Source organism: Prionailurus viverrinus, chromosome B3 (assembly GCF_022837055.1).
Source record: "Prionailurus viverrinus isolate Anna chromosome B3, UM_Priviv_1.0, whole genome shotgun sequence".
In the NCBI taxonomy this organism is placed as follows: Eukaryota; Metazoa; Chordata; class Mammalia; order Carnivora; family Felidae; genus Prionailurus; species Prionailurus viverrinus.
The window spans coordinates 33,564,438-33,585,799 of NC_062566.1; the positions used below are offsets into that span (position 1 = coordinate 33,564,438).

Genomic DNA, 21,362 nt, shown 5'->3' on the forward strand with positions numbered 1-21,362 from the left:
CCAGGCTGGGCCCTGATGGCAGGGAGATCGTCCCTGTCTCCAGCTCACGAGCACGTGACCACCAGTCTGGCTTGGCAGTATTTTCCAGAAATCATCTGGCCCATGCCCCTGCTTCTGGGCCATACGACTCCCAAACGTACAACGGGGAGGGCATCTCGTTCACTTCTCCGTAGGCATCTGTAGCTACTCCTCTTGGTTCGGGGTCTGGGCCGCCCAGAGCCAGCCCTGGCAGGATTTCTCCTCTCTCCCTCTGTCCCACTCAAAATCCTCACCAATGTTTACCAGAGTCATAAGAGTGAACTGGGAGTTTCAGCTGCTGGATCTAATTTAGCTGATGTGTCCAGCACACACCCTCCCAAGCTTACGGGGCAGCGGGCCCATGTTAAGTAAATCCAATAAATAGGTCTTAATTCTGAGCTGATGTTACCAAGAACATGCTCCGCTGCAGGAGAAGATCTATTTATGACCCGCTCTGTTCCCTGACCCAGCCCTTCCTTGTAGCCCAAAACCACTTACTTGCTGAGGCTAAGAGCACAGTCCCAGGAACTGGCCTTTGGGCCTCCTCCCCGTTTAGGATGGAGATCTCTTCCCACACCCAGTGGCTTCCTGATGAGAGACCTCCACGTCTTTCTCCAGCAACCCTTTCCAGCTCGTCTGACAGAGGTTTTAATCCTTAAATATATTCTTCACCAGCCGAACTATTTCCTGTGGCAGGAAATTAGGTTTCCTCCCATTGGCTCCAAGTGGGACCCGTGAAATATCCCAAAATGGTGGTGGGAGCCATAGCCAAGGATGTGGTCATGCCAGAGCCCAGAGCCGACGGTAAGGTAGAGACGGCCAGAGCATTCCCGGGGGACAGGGTGGGGCCGGGCCCACCTCCTGCCACAGGCCGTTCACATCCCCTGTTGCCAGTGATCTGCTACCCATAGCCATCTGGGGACAGCAAGAAACATCAGAGGATTTGGACACGGGGGTCCAGGAGAAGACTGGGAACAGAGCACACAGGTTCCAGAAGCACACCAAGATCTATTCAGCATGAACCACGTGCCAGGCACACTGCTATTACGCGAGAATGCAAAAATGGCAACGCGCCAGTATACCCCGCCTTCACCAAGCTCAGAGAACTTACGGGGCTTGCCTCAAGTCATATAACTGCCAGGATTCAAACCCAGGCTGGTGCTGAGAACCAGAGGAGAGGGAGGGTAAACAGTGCCTTTTCTGCTGTCCCACACCGCATGCCAATCAGGGAAACTGACCTCTTACCACTCAGCAGATACTGACTGAACACGACCACATGCGTCACATTTCCAGGCATGAGCCAAAGAAGTGAACAGAAAGCAAATTCACTGACATCGTCCTATTCCAGTTGAAACCAAGTTTATTTAACATGCACAGTACTAACCTTTCTAGCTTCTTTCAGAGACAACTTTTCTTTTTGGACTTGCCCGTTAAGTAGTAATAACAACAACAGTGACAGAAGTTATTACTACTACTATTTGCCAGGCACCGTGCTGGTCCCTCGATGACCATTGCAGATTGAACTAGTCACCTTGCCTGTATCCCTGCCCTTTGCTGGATGGCTCTGCCGCTCCTCCTAACCGTGGGTGTAGTGTATTTCCTCAGCCCTTGACCTCGGGCCAGGCTATGGACCAGCTTTGGCCCACGGAACAGGAGCAAAGGAGATCAGAGCCATCATGTGATTCTGCTGGTCTCTTCTCACATCTCACCTCAAGCAGAGCTCCCCCTCCACCTGGGCCCAGGATCTAACACGGGGGGACAGACAGAACCAGACCTGCACAAGGCACCACGCCCATGCGAGGAACAGAAGCATGAGTCAGCACAAACAATGGTTGGTTTAAGCTCCTGAACTTTTGGAGCATTTGTTACTCAACGCTAGCTGACTGAGATAAATTTGCAGGTATCATTATCATCACATCCTGATGGAGAGAGAGAGTGCTTGCAAGCTTTCCCAGCTTTGCCTAGGCCCAAGGTGTGACACTTCTTTTCTTGACTCTAAATGGGGCATAAGGACCATTTCCTGACCTTGAATACGACACCAAGAGAAGAGGTGACCATTTCAGAAGGACTGGTTTTGTTTATGGAGAACCACCTACCTACAGACTTTTAGAATCCATTTGCATTACATGTGGACTTACTCCAATTACTAAACCAAATGTTAACTTTTTGAAGTGACTCAACTAGCACAGTAACCCCCAAAACCAAACCTTTGGTATCCCTTTCAACTCAATTTATTCTGTACTTTTTACATTGTTCCCCTAATATGTGCTATGTCTTAGTGTAAGAAAAAGGGGTTATTTCCCATCTTGGGGTTGCTAGTTATACCACAAACCTACCCCCATGCCCATTACTCCCCTGAACATGGGTGCTGCAGCTGACCGTTTGAGGCATTCCCCTCCCGCCCCAGTGGGATGAGGCCTCCCCTACCTCCTTCTGACAACAATCAAGCCATGTGTCTACTCACCTGCAATAAAATATTTTTTTTTAAAGTTTACTTACTTATTTTGAGAGAGAGTGAGAGGGAAAGAAAGAGGGAGAGAAAGAGGGGGAGAGGCAGAGAGAGAGGGAGAGAGAGAGAATCCCAACTTGGGGTATCATCTCACAAACCGTGAGATCGTGACCTGAGCCAAAATCAAGAGTCAGATGCTCAAGTGACTGAGCCACCCGGGGGCCCCTATACTATACTCTCCTTGAGCTTTGCATTATATGTGGGTTTTCTTTTTTTGTTTTGTTTTTCTGGTGCAAAATAAAAGCAAGGTTTGAGTGACTTCAAGTTTGGGTTATATGCTCACTCAGCAGACCGCCTAAGAAACAGACCATCTACCTCAGAAGGCAGAAAAATATTGTGGAGACTTTAAAAGTCCCCTTTCATTGGTTCCACTTGGCCTGAGAGCTCTCCCTCTCTGCTGCTTCTTAGCACGCAACCATCAGAACATGCCCTTCCTTCTTCCGTGCCATGGACAACCCAGGACAACGATCTGACAGAGTAGCAAGTGAGAAAGCCCAGAAAACACTCCTGCTGAGAGGGTTATCTGATTTGGGGGTTCACCCAGGATCCATTCCCTTTGGTAAACATAGCTAACACCAAAACATCCTTTGTTCTGGGCAGAACTTCTGCCGGGGGGTTTGTGCTGAGTCTCCTGGCTGCGGGTGACAAACCACAGAGCCCTAACACTCAGGGAACAAAGCGTCCTGGTCAGCTGAAGTCCTGGCTAAGTCGATGTCTGCCTGAAAACCCACTGTGGAGAACTACACATAGCTGGGACCTGAGGAGCCTTGAGAGGGTCTTGTCTATTCCCTTCCTCTCATGGCTGAGGAAACAGAATGATGGATTAAGCACCTTCAGGTCACCCAGCAAATGAACACAGAGTGAGCAGATGGCTTCCCAACCTTCATTTCACCGGAGCCAGCCTCCCCACTAATGAAGTCTGTAATGTGTATGAGTCCACTTTCCCACCCTGGGAAGTCGAGTACAATCAAACGTCACTCTTTCCTTGTTGCAACTGCATCTTAAGCGGCCTGAAGGTCTCACTCTTCAGGACTAATGTCCAAAAGCAGGACAACACAATTGATGACTCTGGTGAAGGGAGAATACCGTAATTCCTGTCCTACCACGACAACTTTCTGAGGCTTGAAATTATATTAACACAAAAAGTGACAGACAAACCAAAAACTGAGCCATACATGGAATATACTATTCCCAGACACTTGCAGAGTTTTCTTTGGTGGTTGGAGTTTAAATAAAAAACACTCCCAACACCAGCCTGTTGTCGTCACTTGGTGCCGTAAAGAAGGACCCCGGCTAGATGAAGGCTGTGGTAGGGTAGGTTCTGGATAACTGAGGTTTCGTTATGAGCTCTGCCACAGGGACCACATGCTCTCGCCCAGTTTCGGAAGCGTTCTCGGTAGGTTCTGAAAGTAGAAGCATGTTTTTTAATGATCCAGGTTAGACTGGCGTACGAGGAGTTCCAACCAGGATTTCACAACCCTCGACACCAGTCACTGAACCACTTCCACCAAGAACAACTCAATTTCCATCTGAACTTGCAAATGGATAATATCCGATGCCTCGGGCTGACAAATTCAGTGAACACCAAATAAAATGCCAGGCCGAAGCCCCCAGTGCTTTGCCCCAGAGCAGAGGCTACCCTTTTCTCCACTTCTCTGCACTGTATCTAGGGCTCCCCTCTCCCTGCCAGTCTTCCAAGGCAGTCTGCTCAGGTCTGTGATGAGTACCCCCTTGCAGATGAGTCCTCCGTGTGGGCCCCAGAGGTTCAAAGAGCACCCTCGGCAGACTCTCAAAGGAGGAACACCTCGCCTGCCCTCTGTGAGGGGCCAGACCCTATGGGAAACACATGGAGATCATCAGGACCTCAGGGCTTCCTTCCTCCCCAGGGGCCAAGGGTGGGCCCAGAATGTGCGCTTCCTGGGAAAAACAGAAGGCTGATTTATGGAAAGAGCTCAGCTTAATTATGATCATCTGTAAAGCACACGTACATCAAGACCTTTTCAACATGCGGCTGGAAGGCGAGCCCTACTGTTTATCAACCTCAGCTCTCCCGACATTTGGGGCCAGATGATTCTTTGGGGGTGGGGGGGGGTGGGAACTATTATGTGTACTGTAGCATGTTTAGCAGCATTCCTGGTCTCTACCCACTAGATGCCGCTCCCAGCCCCAGTTGTGATAACCAAAAGTGTCCCCACATATTGCCCAATGTCCCCCCAGGGGGCAAATTCACTCTTCTGGGTCCCTTGAGAACTTGTGGGTTACAGAAATGCTCTGGGATTGGTTGGGGTGGGGGACAGAAACAATTCACAGCTCAGAGCAGGTGTCTACCTGGCACTTCTCCCTCCTGTGTGGTGGGTATGCTCTCACTTTACAGGTAAAAGGTTCATGTGATGTTGGGGGATATGCCTAAAGTTACCTAGAGAGGCAAGCAGCAATGCCTGGCATTGAATCTGGCTGTTACACCCCAAACCCAGCTCCTATGATCTCAAAACACAATGTGCACCCTGTTAGAATGATCAGATTCTCCGTGGGCTCTGATGAGACAGCTGTCCTTGTTCCCTCTCTTCCTCCACACAAAGAAAGTAGTTAAGTCTTAGGGGAGGAGGAGGTTTCTTTGGAAATCTATTTAACACCCTTGGTTTTCGAAAGCTTTTTTTTTCTCCAAGCACCAGCTTGACGGGGTAGGGGTGCTTTTTCTTGGGGATCAACAGGATCACAGAGACTTTAGGTCACAATTGGAAGAGGCTAGAGATCTGGGTTGGTGTCTGGTTACTGGAAGAAAGGAAAAGAGTAGTTCCCAGGATTCACAGAACTTTCTGGATCACCATTTCACCCTGCCAGTTAACATTCACTCCGAGTGGAATTAAGCCTGAAGATCATTTGTTTGTTTTTAAAGAGATCACTCACAGACCTTCCCGGACACTCACAGCCCTTGGAAATGTTCTGATGGGCTTAAGGCAAAAAGCCCATTTCAGCCCAACTTTTGTTACAACCCCCATCCTCAAAGCTCAGCTCATAAAATACAGGGAACTTGAAACAGAATCATAAATCCAGGTGTGTTTAGATACCTCTTCCTAATCTCTTGGGTGCTTCGGGCCTTGGGCCCTCCTACAGCCCTGTCCTACAGCAGGGCTGTTAACCTGACCAACACTTGTAGGCTCTGTTCCCAAATTGCTTTTGGGAAACAGATGGATTTGTATTTCAATTCAGGAAAAGACAAAATAAAAATAAAATGCCAAGCTCTATCTACAGGACAGAAACAACTAGAACAGAAAGGATTCCTTGTCTCTAGGACAATGTGATGTTCCAGGTCGGGAAACAAAAATGACCAGTTAGGGAAAGAAAGATCTTTACGAGCCTCCAAAATCTAACTTTGGGGGAAAAGGCAAAAAGAAAAGAAAAAGACTATTAGATAATTACCTTGGCTTAGACCCTTGTCTCTGCAAAGGGTACGATGTGGGGGAGGCGGGTAAGAGGGAGTAGGATGGGGGCAGGAGGGGGGGGTGCTCAAGTACAGATCTTGACCTTCCACTAGTAAATGCCTTAAGACTGAGAAATATCTTTGCTCCTTAAAAAATAAAAAGGGCAGGGCACCAGAAAGTCACCTCCCCTGACAACTGCTATTTCCCCTGTCTTATCTGCCAGTGAACTTCAATATTAGCTCACTTCACTAAACAAACAATTCTTATTACAGGACTCTTAGTCATTCTGTTTTTCACTTTCTTCCACAAAGCAGAAACCATTAAGGTCTGAGTATCCTCTCCGGGCCGTCTTTTCCCAGACCCAGTTCCCAGCCTCCCACCTCCTGCCCCATCAGGTTTGCATGAATAGAGCCCCGTGAATCACTTCCTGTGGGCAGACTGCACGTTTAGGGGTGGGATTGTCTTTCTTCTTTCATTTTTCTTCTTTTTTTTTTGAGAAGATTCTCACAGACATTTGGGGTTAAACAAGTGGAACCAGGTGATGGTGATAATAACCGGCTGCCTCATTCTATCAAAACACATCAAAGTTTCCAAAGACTTCTAGAAAACATCGGGCTGGTGTTCGTGTCTAGGGCATTTGCGGGGGGGGGGGGGGGGGGGGGGGGGTGCAGAGGTGAAGAGGGCAAGTAAGGAGGTTTTGTGTTAATTGCATGGTTTTGACTTCCTTAATTATGAGTCACTGGCCAGGGAGATAAAACAATGTCACTAATGTTGGAGAACATGTGAAGGGTAAACAGGGCAATGCGGGGGACATTCCATGGGAGAGGCAGTGCTGGCTCCAACTCCAATGTTACAATTCCTAGCAAGATACCATACAATACGGGCTCGAAAAGGAACTTCCCCGTGTTTCAGTCTTAACCACATTTATAACTCTTGCCCTGTTTGGAGCTGGAAGTGAGGGAGGGGTGGAAAATGATCACAGGTCTAGAAAAAGTCAGTTTAAGGACCATGAAGTTAAATGGCTACCTCTGTACATAGAAAATACAGCATTTGCAGGCCACCAATCTCTGACCTTCCACAAACTCTCTCCTCCTATCTGGACCAAAGCTTTACCAGCTCACAGAAGCACTTTGCACCTAACCTGTAACAAAGAATGGGTGTCTGTATGTTCTGGGCATCCCGATCTTGAGGACAGATAATCAACCAATTAGCATTCCTTTCTGTCTAAGGGGACAGACTTCCTATTGTACCTTAACAAAAGGTTCGGGTTCATTGGGGGCAATTTCACCTAAGGCAGCAAAGAACCCCTATGGGCAGGAAGATAAGAATTCCAAGCCAACAAGGAAGGACTTTAGAGAGCCAGGCAAGCACTTAAAATGCCAGAGTGGCAAAAGCCTGCCACTGAATGGCTCTTGGCTGAAAGCTGCATCTCAAGGCAGGAGCACAGAAAGACTTCCAGGTGACGAAGTCCTGGGCATTTACCACTCTCTCCATGATCAGCCCACCCAGTCCCAGCCAAGATTCGCACTGGGACCCACCCACTCACCCCCTCGTCAGACCCCCAGTTCGCAGACAGATGTGTCAAGGCCTGATCTATAGGCCCAGAAATTCAGTGCTTAACCCGCCCAAGCAGCAGAGGTAACATGCTGCAGCCACAGCATCTGAACACGGGGCTTCTGTGTCCCGGAGCCAGAGATCTGCAGCCAGTGGCAGCATGCCAATAAGACACGTGGGTCCAGAGACTCTCTTCAGCCCTCTGACAGGCCTCACTATGCCTCTAGATCAAAACTCATCCCATTCTGTGGCTCCTTCTGCAGAATGCCCTCTATGGGTCCTCCTTCCTCAAAGTCTCATCTCTATTGTCCCATACTCACCTACCTCAGCACTTAGCACCCAGGGCCTGGTGCGGTTAAGTAACTTCCATGTGTTTCTGGCTTCTCTTCCCAATGAAGACAGGAGCCCCTCGAGGGCAAGGAGACCCAACTTAGCTTTCCCGGTACCCCGGATGGAGCACTGGCTTACATGTTACATTTGCTCACAAGCAGGTCATGATAATGGAATTATTCCTCTGGGCCTCAACCATCAGAAGATGTAGGAAACAAAAACCTCGGCTGCACCCCAGCCTTATGAACCCAATCAAGACATCAAGCCCCATGGCAGAGGGATCCACAGCCTCACATTACTGCCAGAGACCTAGTATCAGAAACATTCTGTAAACCAGCAGCTGTTTTGTTTTTTTTAAGGTTATTTTGAGAGAGTGTGCACACAAGGGTAGGGGGAGGGGCAGAGAGAATGGAAAAGAGAGAGAATCCTAGGCAGGCTCCCCATGGTCAGCACAGAGCCCGAGGCAGGGCTCGAACTCGCAAACCATGAGATCGTGGCCTGAGCAGAATCGACTGAGCCACATGGCAGCCCCCTGCCAACAGCTCATCTTGAGAGATGCGGGTCAAAACAGCCCACCTGCGGCGCTGAAGCCACCAGTGGGGAAGTGCGGGAGTTAAAATGCTTTGGAGAAAGGAAGTTCCTCCCACTTCCCCTGCCACACCAGAGAAAGAGAGGGACAGGCACACGAAGTCATCGGTGGCTAAGACTATGGGCAGTCATTAGTTAGGAGGCCTTGCAATAAATCTGCTAAACAAATGTCTGTTGAATGTAAATTGTATCAGCTGTAGAGTCAGCAGAGTTGAAGGCACACAGGCCCCCGGGCCGAGTATAGTATGCTGCTATATAACGATGGGGTCAATCCACCTGCAGTGGCTCGCTGCCTTCTAAGCGCTGACATCCCACATACCTACGGGAGCACACTCGCAGCCGAAAGTAGCTTAAAGGTGGCCACGTTCCTTTACTGCCACTAGGCACGCAGGCCTCGGACAGACCAAAGCTGAATCGTCGATGGAAGCAGAGCAAATATGTGATCAAGATGGAGAACTGCCACCAAAATTCCCTTCTTCTCTACCAGAAACGGGACAACAGCGGAGAGGGTGAGAGAAAACATCAGGCTTTGACTTTCTGTGAGTGAGAAGGGAAACAAACAAACCACGCCCCCCCCCGCCCCCCCCAATGTCAGCAAACCTGCGGCAGTCACAGCTAGGACGAGATCTGAAGGAATTATGTGGATATCCAACAACTTGCTGAGAGAGAAGGTGGCTTCAAATGAGAACGGTGGGGGAGGCTGTGGAACCGCTGACCTCTGAAGCCAGAGGTCGCACAGGGAGTGTGATGGCCCACAGACCTGCTCACACCTGGGCGGCTTTGGCGGAAATCCGTCCGGACACTGAGGGCACACAGATGACCTCTCATACTATCATCCAGGCTCAGGAACCACACGACTGGGGTGTGGAGGGGTAGGAGGTGGGGAGGGCTCTAAAGGGCAGCCATTTCATAGCCGCCCCCCGGCTTTTCCCCTACACATGAAGAAACTGGGGCTCAGGAGGGCACAGTATCTACCCAAGGGTGATTAAATTGCAACATGTGTGAGAGGTTTACCCTTCCTGGCATCTTGTAAATGCTACTTAAATGGTAGCGATTAGCGTTAGGATGGTATCATCTCCTCCTAGTATTCTAATCTTCTAGCTTGGTGTCCCACACATAAGGCACTCTGACCTATGGGACACCCAAGAAGTTGGGAAACAGAAGAAACTTATTTTGAAATTATCTTTTAATTATATTTCTCAATGATATGTTCAGTGTTTTTCTGCAGCCCTCAGATGTCTTTTCAGGTGGAGGACCTCAAAATTTAAAGTGATCACTCCAACTGCTAATCTGGAAAATATAACCTATACATCCCACGCTGGTGTGAATCTATGATCCCAAACTATCTGGGACCCAAAATGGAAATCACAGCTGTGGGCTAGCAAAGCAGCAAATACCACAACAAAGGGCAGGGGCGCCCAGCAAGAGAAGGAAGGCCAGAGCCAGCCGTTGCTGTGCAGGACTGCGTTCTTGCACCCAGTGCTCCTCCAGCTGTTGGGGCCCCAGTGCTATCAAGGCCTGTATTTCAAGTAAGCCAGGGGTCCATCTCCCTGGGCTGTTTAAACAGCTCTTTCTCCTCCTTCCTTGGCCAGAGCAGCAGAACACCACGCCACGGGGCCTGGATTGTTTGGTAACAATGGAGGGAATATTAAACAAGGGCTGAAGACGGGAAGTGAATCACAGACTTCTCAAACAGGCTCCTTGGAAGGAACAGGGCAGCAGGAAGGGCTGCAGGAGGCTGGGCCACTCACAGGGCCGAGTGGAGTGAGAGGGAAGGTTCCTGGGAGTTCTCTTGCCCCACAATAGGGTGCCTCAAACCTCGGCCTGCCTGTCACCAGGGAGCTGCTTCATGCGTCAGGCAAGATCAAAGTCCTGAGTCACCCCTGCCACCTCTTGAGGTATCCAAGGTTCTCTGTCCCCTCCATCAGGCAGGAGGAGGGGGTCAAGCTGGTTCTCCAAATGCCGACCCAACTGTCAACTTTATCCCCACACCCTTTAAAAAAGTCCAAACCTGAGACTGGGTGGCTGCAGGCTCTCCCAGCAGGGGGAATGGGCTGGGCTCAGAGCATCCATTAGTTAAATGGGGATGTTCTACACACACACACACACACACACACACACACACACACACACACACGCGTGCACGCAAATAGCTGAGCAGGACTTCAGACTGCATCTAACTGACTGAGAGAAATGTCTTCTCCTGCCTCCCACCCCCAGGTCGGCACTAATTCCCACTCAGCCCTGGTGCCATGGCACAACCAGCCCCAGCACCATCTCTCACGTTCAGGTCCCACCTCCACAGACTGACCACCTGCCCCGGGCCCAAACAGCACCTTGCAAGTCTACCTATGCCAGAATTCTGTCCTGTTTTAATAGCGTCTGCACAGAGCGTAGACGTACACACGGCTGCTCTGAGCAGCCACAGGGAGAGGGCTTGATCAGCAGGTCTATGTTAACTGAGGGCCTAGTATGGGGAAGGCCCTAGTATGTGCAAGAAAGCTTTCTTAACTGTGAAAAGGATCAAGGACTCATGGACCAAACTAGAAAACATTTAAGCATCTGGGTGCAAGAGCAGGGGCAAGGGCACCCCATGGTTTGTGCAAATCTGCCCTCATTTTTGCCCGATAGGCATGTTTTCTTCACTTCATCTTGCTTTTCCCACACCTACCTCACCTTCATTAAAACAACACTGACCAGTTATCTTCTATAAGCAAGTTCTTTGCTAAGTATATGAATAGCCTCTAATCCTACTTCCCAAAAGACAATGAAGTTCAGAGAGGTTAAGATTCTACCACGAGGTCACACAGCAAGAGAACATAATCAACCTTCAACTCCAAACATGAAAGCCCAGGGTCTTCCCACTGTGTCATGCTATTGCCCTGCACGGCCACTTGCCTTGAAGGGGGTCAAGTAGAAACAAGAGGAGACTGGGAACCAGGACATGGATCCCAACTCTGGCTCCTCTCTGCCACCTGGGTGACCTCAGGTAAGATGCCCTATCTTCCAGGGCTGGTTCCCTCACTGGGACAATAGTGCTATCTAGGAAGGCTGTCAAGGGGCTCACACGAGAGGCTACAAACGCCAATCTTTCATACACTAAATGCTATCACCTTTCATTCATGTGCCCAAAAATACTGCCCAACAAGACAGATCATTCACCCCTGAATTTTCAACTTACTCCTGGGATAAGTTGGTGACAAGCTCAGGAGACTGTGAGCCATGAGAATACTCTAGAAACATCTGGGGACAATTTATGTTTCTTTTTTTTTTTTTTTTTTTAATAGTACAAGCAGCTTTCAGCCAAGGCTGAAAGATGAACAACTTCTTTCCCAAGCCTCCAAAATTTTTCCAGGTGCTCCTGAAGTTCCTACCCTCATAGATTAAGATCTTAGGCAGTTGCCTGGGTCCCCCAAATCCCAGTTCTGGTATTAGTGACTCTGTGTCAGTTATTCCCACTGTCTGAACCTCAGCACTCATCTGTAAAATGGACAGGTCGGATGAGGTATGTCTGAGGTCCCTTCTCTGACAATCTGTGACTGCTGGAGGCTCACTGGCTTTTTGCACAAATAAGAGACTGTTTAGTGACCTTCTCCTGAGAGAAATGAAAAAGAAAGCATACATCAAATTCCCCAGAAACACGGTGTTGGGCACCTGTTAGGGGCTGCCCAAATGCTAGAAACAAAACCGCCATGGTGAACTCCCAACCCTACCTCGTGTGCGTGGCTTTGTGAGGCTGAGGGAATCCGTGAGGCTAACCTGCTGCCTGCACACCACCCCCATCACACAATGCTCTGGGCAGGAATCACAGGACGGCAGAAACTACAAATGCTGGACCACACAAGAACCGAGAGCAGGGAAGGCAGGGAACTCATCCAGTTCTAAAGAGCTGGAAAACGAGGTCAGACCCCGAGAAGACTGTGGGAGGCAAGACTTCAACAATTTTGCAAGGATGGCACAGTTTTTTGTCTCAACGCACACGACAGCCCTATCACATGTGGGACGTGGTGCCACTAACTGCTGATCGAACCTCGTGAGCAAATCAGCTCCTGGCTGTGACCTGAAGTCCTTTGTGCTCGGCAAGTACTACTTGCAAATACTTACAGATTTAATGAAGTGAAAATTCAGGGCCAAAGGAGTTCTATACAAATATTTGCTCTTCCAAAGCATACTTAATAAGATACTCCTCCATACGAAACTTTAAAAACAAAAATAAAACAAAACCCAAACATACAAGTTCCCCATTGACGCATTTTATGTAGATGGCTTACTTCTGATGTCCTTAGCTGAAATTCTTTGCTTATTTAAACATTAAGATCAAAACTCCTGTTTACATCTGTACAATGAAGGATCACCCAGCCGTGAAAAGGAATTCATGATTGCAACAGGCAAGAACACAGAAGAATCTGAAAATAATTATGCTATGGGAAAGAAAGCTGACCCCTCCCCCAAGAAAAGATTACATCCTCTATGATTCCATTAGTGTAAGATTTTAGAAAATTAAAACTAATGTACAGTGACAGAAAGCAGATCAGTGATTGCCTGGGGCCTGGTGAAATTACAAAGGGGCAGGAGGAGACTTTGGGGGTGACAGACATGTTCATTATCTTGATTGTGGTGATAGTTCCATGGGCGCACACATATGTCAAACACATCAAATTGTACACTTTCAGTATGTACTTTCAGTATGGATTTACGTCCCTTATACCTCAATACAAATGTCTAAAAAAAATTCCCGAAACCCTGATGGGAAAGTTATCAGAAAACCTGATTTTAAAATGCAGCAAAGAAGCAGGGCGCCCAGACATACATTGTTCCAACAGACTGTCAAAAATGTCTTGCTCTGCTAGGCGCATGACAAACTCTGCAAAGAGCCAATATTGAAACATGAATGGGCCGTGTTATGTTCCAAAAGAGGGTGACAGGCATACACGCTAAAGATTTCCCTGAAAAAGTAGTTATGGCCGGTCTGCTATCTTAATGCCTTACCTACTTAGTAATTCACGTGAAAACGTATGCAGATCCCATTACTTGATGCGGGGCGGGGCGGGGCGGGGGGGGGGGGGGTGGAGGGGGAAGGGAAGTACTACTCTGGGCTGACACGGATCCTAACAGTTCACCAGGGAAAAGCCCTGGAGGGCAAGGCAACCCAAAGTGGGTCAATAAACTTCAAGTTGGCAGTAGAGAAGAGATCGTACGCAGAGACCTCCCCCTACCCCCCTACCCCCCCCCCCCCCCCCCCCCCCGACCCTCCCTGCAGGGGAGCGAGGACTGGAGCACAGAGATCTGGCTGTTCTGCCTGGAGTTTCGGTCTGACTGGGAATGATCCATTGAGTAAAGGGACGTGCCAGGGAAAATGAGTATGTCGTTCAAACTCAGGAGGAAACTTCTGGGTTTGCTGGACGCTGAGCTCTTTCCTGCACATGTGTACATGTCCCCGTGTTCCAGAGCAACATGGTGGGCCCACCTGATGAACCACATGGGCCCTTTCAAGAGCATCACAAGGCTATTTTGTGGGCTTTTGCAAAATCTCCTTGACAATTTGAGGTCGCTACAGCTTTGCTGTCATTTAGCACAGTGGTTTTCAAAAGGTCTTCAGAGGCCAGCAGCCTCTACATTAACTCAGGCCTCTGGACTCCCCTATCCCAGCCTCCTATTCCAAAACAAACCACATGTCTAATTCTCTATCCATCAAGAAGCCTGAGATTTGGGGGTAGGTGGGGTGCATCTCAGGAACATCACTTAGAAACCTCTTATCTAGGACACTGAGCAGAAAAAGCACTTAACACAGTTAAGACTGACACTGGGGGGGGAGGGAAGCAAAGGTGGGGGGCAGCATTAACAAGGTGAAAAATAGAGTGTCACCATTCCTGAAAGAAATTCTTTCCAACCCGTTGGTGATTTGTCCTCAAAAGTTCTGCAGAAAGACCTAGTTTATTGCCAACCCAGCCCTGGGGTCGAGTGTTTCTAATGCAATTCCACACAAACCATGGAGGCTCAGTAAACGTTCACAGATGGTGATGAATTCCTACTTCTGGCCAAGTACACAAGGCAAACAAACAAACAAACAAACAAACCCTAGCTATTAAACATTTGAATGCCGATGGTCCTGAAACGATGGGGAAAAAAGACACATGGAAGAATGAACACACAAAAGGAAATGAAACCGAACAGGTTAGCATAGTGGGCAAGAGAGCAGGGGAAGCCAACTAGGACCTGACCTCGCATTGCCCAGCTGTGTGGCCTGGTGCAGATTACTTAAGCTCCCTGCGTCTTCGTTGCCTCAAATTATCCCAGGAGTAGATGTTATCCCCAATTTGAAATTCATGCTGCAGGAGACCGGGAAATGTGAGTGACATTTCACGGCATCAAGGGCAGTCTCTCCAAGAGCTGCTATCCTCACCCCATCCCACCTCACCCCCCAGGTGAACAGAGTCTTTAGAGCTCAATCGCTTTTCTGGGGGCTTCTGGCTACAAATTCAGCTGCTAGAAGATACAAATAAGTGAGGACCTGCTAGGGGTCCATCAGACATAAGAGCCACGGACTAGAAAGGGTATGAGGCCGCGGAGTCTAGTAGGTATACAGCAGATAGCCTCAAGACTTTCTGGTAATGAAAGACCAGCTGAGAGGTCATCTAACCCCCTAAGCACAGAATGCAAAGTTCGGCTATATACAAAGCTGAACGCAGTCTGCTCCTCGGTGACTTCTTCCTCCTGGTCCTCGTAGGACCTTCAAAGACTACGCAGAACAAGTGTCCCTGGCTGGGATTTCTCTGCTCCAGCTTCTACATTCCCAGGTTTTTCTTTAGATGAGGATCCTCTCCTGGGGACTTCTGCTGTGTTAAGCTTGCATTCATCCTGGTCAGAATCTCAGAGGAGGGGCACGGAATCACAACAGCCTGTGATACAGAGTGTGAGTAAGACACAGCTCACCCCAAAACATTAAACAAAATACGGCATAACAGAGAGAGTGCTTTGAACATTAACAGGTGCTCACTAAATATTTATTGTGCAAATGAATGCTCAAGGGAAGCCAAGTTAAGCTCCCCTCTCCTCTTCCCCACCTCGCTTGTGGTCAATCTGGGCAACTTCCGTAAGAAACTTCCCGTTGCCGGAATTCAAACACACAGAAGACAGCCACCAATTAATTGGTCTGGGCCGGAGGTTGAAAACAGGCAGTAGCCTACAGATGTTGTACTTGGCCTGCACAGTGTTTTTAAGATTTTTTAATTAGTTGCCATCTTTTAAAAGCTGGGAGGTTTCATATGTAAATCTAGATCTGGGGCATCTCTGGAAAACAAAAAATCAGAAGATCTGGTAACACTTGACCACTGGCTGATGCCCCAAAGCCCCTTCTGCCTGGAAATGAATGCTCGGCCCTGCTGGGTCTTCACCCACCGGGCACCGCTTCCTGTACTCTGCCTGTCCCCATGAGCATCTGAAACATCACTCCTTGTCAAACAAAATGGAACCTGAAAGGACAGGGACTGGCCTTGGTAGGGCAACCACGTGCCCGTTTATTTGGGACAGCCCCACTCATACCTACTGTCCTGGTGTCATTGGTAAGGACACTCCCCTTTACTTCCAGAGACCAGGCTTGGGTAACAAGCTGTCTGGTCGCCCTGGGCCTCTACCGTCTCTAGACCAGTCTGCCTCACCTCGAGGATTCTGTACCCAGAGATCTCAGAAGGAGGGCCACTTGCTCTCTACACAGTTTCCTACCGTGAGGACTGCAAGCTTCTGGTGGAGTTTGCTCCACAAACAATGCCTTCAAACACGCAGCAGGGTTCATGGGACGCTTCCTGATGGCTATCTCCAGGCTGCGTCAGTGGCCAGCCCCTGACAGCCTGCAGCACTGAGTGCCGGGGGAGGCTGTGGAGGGATGGCCAGGACTACACTGTGCACGTGGTGTGGGCAGAGGTCAAGCAAGTGTTAGGGAGAAGAAAGGAGTGCGATTACCAATTCTACCTCTGGAAACCATTTCTCTTGCCTGAAGTCAAAGGAGAACTAAGGCCACTGCCCCCTTCACCCTTGCTTTCAGTGGGGACTAGAAGAGAGGATGGTGGCTTTTATGATGAGATAATTCATCTATTTGGACTTACAGTCTCTTCCAGAACCTTGTACCATCCTGGATCAAACCTATTGACTTGTCAGGGCCGGGGTCACAGTCTACACCGATGTCTGCAGACAGACTTACCAAACCTTTAACTGAGTGAAGTTGGGTCGGAGTTAAAAAGAAAGAATTACCCAACATCTTGGGGGCCTGTTAGTGTAGCCAGGAAGTACCTTGCTTTAGGAGGGACGCTTGACAAAGTCACAAGGGCAGGAAAAGCAGGCAACGTGAGCTGTTTTTCATTGCAAACTGAAACACCCAGCCAACTCCAGAACCCGCTGGGGCTGCTGCATTCTTAATGTTATTTTTGAGACAGAGCATGAGCAGGGGAGGGGCAGAGAATGAGGGAGACACAGAATCGGAAACAGGCTCCAGGCTCTGAGCTATCAGCGCAGAGCCTGATGCAGGGCTCAAACTCACGGACCATGAGATCATGACTTGAGCTGAAGTTGGGTGCTTAACCAACTGAGCCACCCAGGCACCCCCGGGGCTGCTGCATTCTTAAAGGCTTCCTAACACACCTGAATTCCAGCCTAGGCCAATGCCGAGGCTTTATATTTTAACCCTAACATCAAAGCCTTCCGTTCCCCGTCTTTTAAGGGTTAAAGACCAGGGACAGAATGATTTCACTGAGGGAGGAGGAGAGCAGAAATGGCACCCTCCCCATCATAAAACTTCTGGCAAGAACAGACTGTGCAGAGGGGAAGGCAGGGCAGAAAACTGTGTGCTGCTGTCTTGACATTTTATTGAAAAACCCAATGTAACTAGATATCATAGGGCATCTGAGGCTTATTTTTCTCCCACATGTGAGCAAACAGAAGAAAACCTGGATTTAAATTAAAAAAAAAAAAAGAACTAAGTTAGTTAACATATAGTGTAATAATGATTTCAGGAATAGAATTTAGTGATTCATCACTTACATATAACACCCAGTGCTCATCCCAAAAGTGCCCTCCTTAATGCCCATCACCCATTTAGCCCATCCCCCTGCCCACCTCCCCTCCAGTAACCCTCAGTTTTATTCTCTGTATTTAAGAGTCTCTTACAGTTTATCTCCCTATCTTATTTTTTCCTTCCCTTCCCCTATTTTTATCTGTTTTGTTTCTTAATTTCCACACGAGTGAAATCATGTATTTGTCTTTCTCTGACTTATTTTGCAGAATACACTCTAGTTCCATCCACACAGAAAAGATGGTTCTTAAAAATCCTTAAGATACACATGAATTTAAATTCCTCACCTATTCTTCCTAAGTGAGCATATCACAAGAATCTGTGTGTAAGCTTCCTTTGGTAGCTATCTCAGATAAGCCCAAGCCCACTTTATTGGGCAGCAGGAGAGCTAAGAGAAGACACAATCTGTGTCTAAATGGGTTCCCGACACTTTGATCTCTCAGTTAACTCCGTAAACAGGCACAGGGAAGGGCTTTTGCTCTGAAGTGGGCAATCAGCTACTGTTGTTGAAACATTGAATAAAACCCCACAAAAAGGCAAAAGAGAAGACACATCAAAAGAAATTATATTTCACATCTTTCCTGATCAAGTCAACCAACAGCGATGGTTTGGAGGGTTAACGGGATGGAGGCTTGCCATCTCTCAGGGAGGGGAGGAGTTGAAGGGTATTTATAAATTCTCAGCTGGCTTTGGCCAGGGCCGCTTTTATTGATCTAGACAAACACAAATTATGATGGCTGACATGACTTGTATACACAAATAGCCGTCTGAAAACAGTCACAGGCCTAATTGAAGGAGACAGAAAAAAAAAAAAAAAAAATCAAAGGATGGACAAACGGAGGAACAACAGCAACAACAACAACAAAAAAACCGCCCTGACCCACAGAGCACCATTCTGGCTGCCTGGAGAAGCTGAGCAGGGGCCTTTCCTTTGAGGGGAGGTGGATGTTTACTTACACAGAGGAGTTCGCTTCCCTTGGGTGCAATTGTCCCAGGGAAGCCACCCAGCGCAGCCATGACTGGAAAGAAGGAACAGCAACCTTTGCCAGCAGGCCCTCCCTGCGCATTCAGCTCCAGAGGCAGGCCCGGCCCTGATGTCATGTGGGGGAGCAGAGTCCCGGACACCGGAACCCAGCAGAGGGCCATGAGTAACGCCTCTGCTTCACTCACACAGGGGGTTTCCTATGGGAACAGTGGCTTCCTGACACCCCAAGCATGCACATCCCCACCCGGAGCGGGATAAAGCCGGAAGGCCTTTAACAGCTCTCTGGCCAGCAAGCTTGTGGACCAACAGGGAGACCAGCCCGCAGAGGAGAGAGCACTTGTCCCCATCCACTGGGCTTCCCGGCACACCGGCCTGGAGCTGCCCCTTCGGACGTCTGCCCAGGGTGCGGGCACGGAGTGTGAATTTGGAAGGTCACAGGGCAGGAGGTGGGGAAGCTGAAGACAGACAACACAGCCCTTCCTAGGAGAGGCCTGACGTCTAAGAGCTCCCGTTTTCTCTATCACGAAGAAGAAAGCACAAACACCCCCCAAAGGAGAAATCCGAGGGGAGAATACCTCACAAGCTTGTTCTCGACTCTTGGAAAAAAACAAGACATTTTGACCTGTCATTCTGGTCCCCCACAGCAAAGAAAAAGGGTACTGGAGAGACTGAACCCCAAACAAAACTGGTAATGGCTAACATCACACACCTGAAACATCTGTTGACGGTAAACAGTGGATCCAAGAATCCTATCTTCTTGGCAACCATGAATAACTGCAAAATCCACCCAAGTAAAAATTAAATCTCAAAGATAAAAAAGCTCAACATAAAAGTGAAAGTAGCTAAAACAGCAGGCAATGAAAGTCCTGGACTAAAACCTGATGGGAAAAAAATCCAGTAACTCAAATAATGCAAAGTTTTACCCAGGAGAATTGGGCTCAGTGGCAAAAAAAAAAAAAGTTAAAAAGCTCAAAATGGCAGAAGTTAACATCAGTACCGACAACAAGAAAGCAAACAAAACAGAAGTTTTGTTGTAAATGTACATGAGAAAGAGCTGATACTAACGAAAATAATTTCAGTTAAAAAAAACAAAGAACTCCAGAATAGTTTCACTGTGGGTACGCAGCAAATGGCTGACGTATTAAATTGACTTGTAGTCAGTTTAAAATGATAAAATGAAAAATGTCCTAGACATTTTCAGTAAAGCTAGGTCAAAGGTCAAGCCCAGGAGAACGCCTCCCAATTTCCCTTAAGAGGAAGCAGGACCCCTCCCCTCCCCTCCGTTGGGCATCTATCACCGTGCCTAGACCAGGGCCGGGCACCATGAAGAGTAGACATGGTGGGAAAAACGCCTTCGGCCACCAGGAGATGGCCTTCTGGTTCTAGCAGTGTCACTGACCTGACCTTAGTCGGATGGCTACCTCTCTCTTCCGGGGACCACACACAGGTTTAGGCTTGCTTGCTAAGAAACCCTAAGAAGCCATGGGGCTGGCCCCACTTGGAAGGCCCAGTGACCTCCAGTTCTTCACACTGTGGGGAGGGTAGAGCGGGCAGGGGAGGAGAGGATACCTCTGTTGGGGTGGAGGTCAGGGTAGGAGGGCAGTGCACAATTTTAAGGGTTACTTCTTTGTATGTTCCAAGTTCTCTGTAACAGTAACATGTTACAGTTGTTATCAAGGCAGTGGGGAGGGGTGGGGAGGCATTACCAAAAAAAAGCCAAAACACCTGCTCTAACAATAACCAACTCTGGAATGTATTTACTCACGTGAAAGGGCCAGATGACCCTGGGAGCTCAAGACCGCACAAGCTCAAATTTGCAGTTATGCAGTGGGGTGGGGTCAAGTTTTAAGTCAAAGGCAAGGGATTTATAATTTTGGAATTTCCATTTGGGAACAAGTGGGCTTATTCTTTTTCTGAAGTCACACTCTCCTGGCCTTGAGTGTGCAGGCTGCTTCTTCCTGAATGCTGATCATTTGCTTTGGTGGTTCAGACACATTCCAATGGGGGCAATTTGACTTCATAAACAATAGGCTACAAAATCCCAGCTGGGAAAAACACACACCAATTCCAGGAGAGTAAACACCTGTGAGGAGGGAGGAAGATGAATAGGAAGAAGGCAGGAGTAACAGGAGGCCTTCAGCAGTCTTTTAATTTTTCTTAATAAAGAAGACATTACAGATATCTGAAATGAATACTTGAAAAACATTAACATTCGTTACATCTGATGGAAAGTGGGCAAGTTATAATTTACCTGTAACGTGCATTTTTCACATCTGTATGCTACAATGAAAGTACCTGCACAAAACCCCAACAACAATAGACCAAGGCCAGGCTCCTGATGTCGTGGAAAGGGTGTATGAACCAGCACAGACCCAGCAGAGAAAATCCAAGTTCACAGCCCTCTGGTATGTAAACACTTAGGAAATTCTTGGCCTGAGAGTATAGACAACAACATATTAACTTGTCTCTGTCTTCTATAATTTTTGTTATCACGGGGGGAAAAAGTTATTTAAAAAAAAAAAACAACAAATGAGTGGAAGGGAAAAAAGAAAACTCTTTTTTAAACAGGGCCTACTTGGCACCTGATGCTTTGCAAGAAGTTCTGGGTATCAGCTCATCTAATCTTAACAGTCAAGAAGGGTGTTGTGACCCCTTATTTTCCCAAAGGAGGGAGCTGAGCTTCCAAAGGGTGAAGCCACTGGCCCAAGGTTATGAAGGCAGCAACAGCTGAGAGAGAAGCAAGCTGGCCCAGGGCTGCCTCCCTGAACTTCTGGCACAGGGAGGGGACCTCCAAGTAAGAGGGACTCACTGGGGCCACCCTCTCTCCTCCGCTAACCCACCTGCCACCCTTCACGGTATCCCATGGGTTGGCCAGAACCCAGATGGCAAACC

General features: G+C 48.4%; 1 protein-coding gene across 2 annotated transcripts in view; it reads right to left on the reverse strand.

Annotated features, from left to right (window-relative positions):
* Positions 1 to 21,362, reverse strand: part of SMAD3 (SMAD family member 3) — a 120,201-nt gene that overhangs the window by 33,342 nt on the left and 65,497 nt on the right. The window contains exon 1 of one of the 2 annotated variants that reach the window (XM_047863391.1): positions 517 to 532. The exons of the other annotated variant lie outside the window; for it this stretch is intronic. The gene's annotated coding sequence lies outside the window, so the exon portion shown is untranslated. Of the gene's footprint in view, positions 1 to 516; positions 533 to 21,362 lie in introns of those variants that run through there. 2 annotated transcript variants of the gene reach the window in all.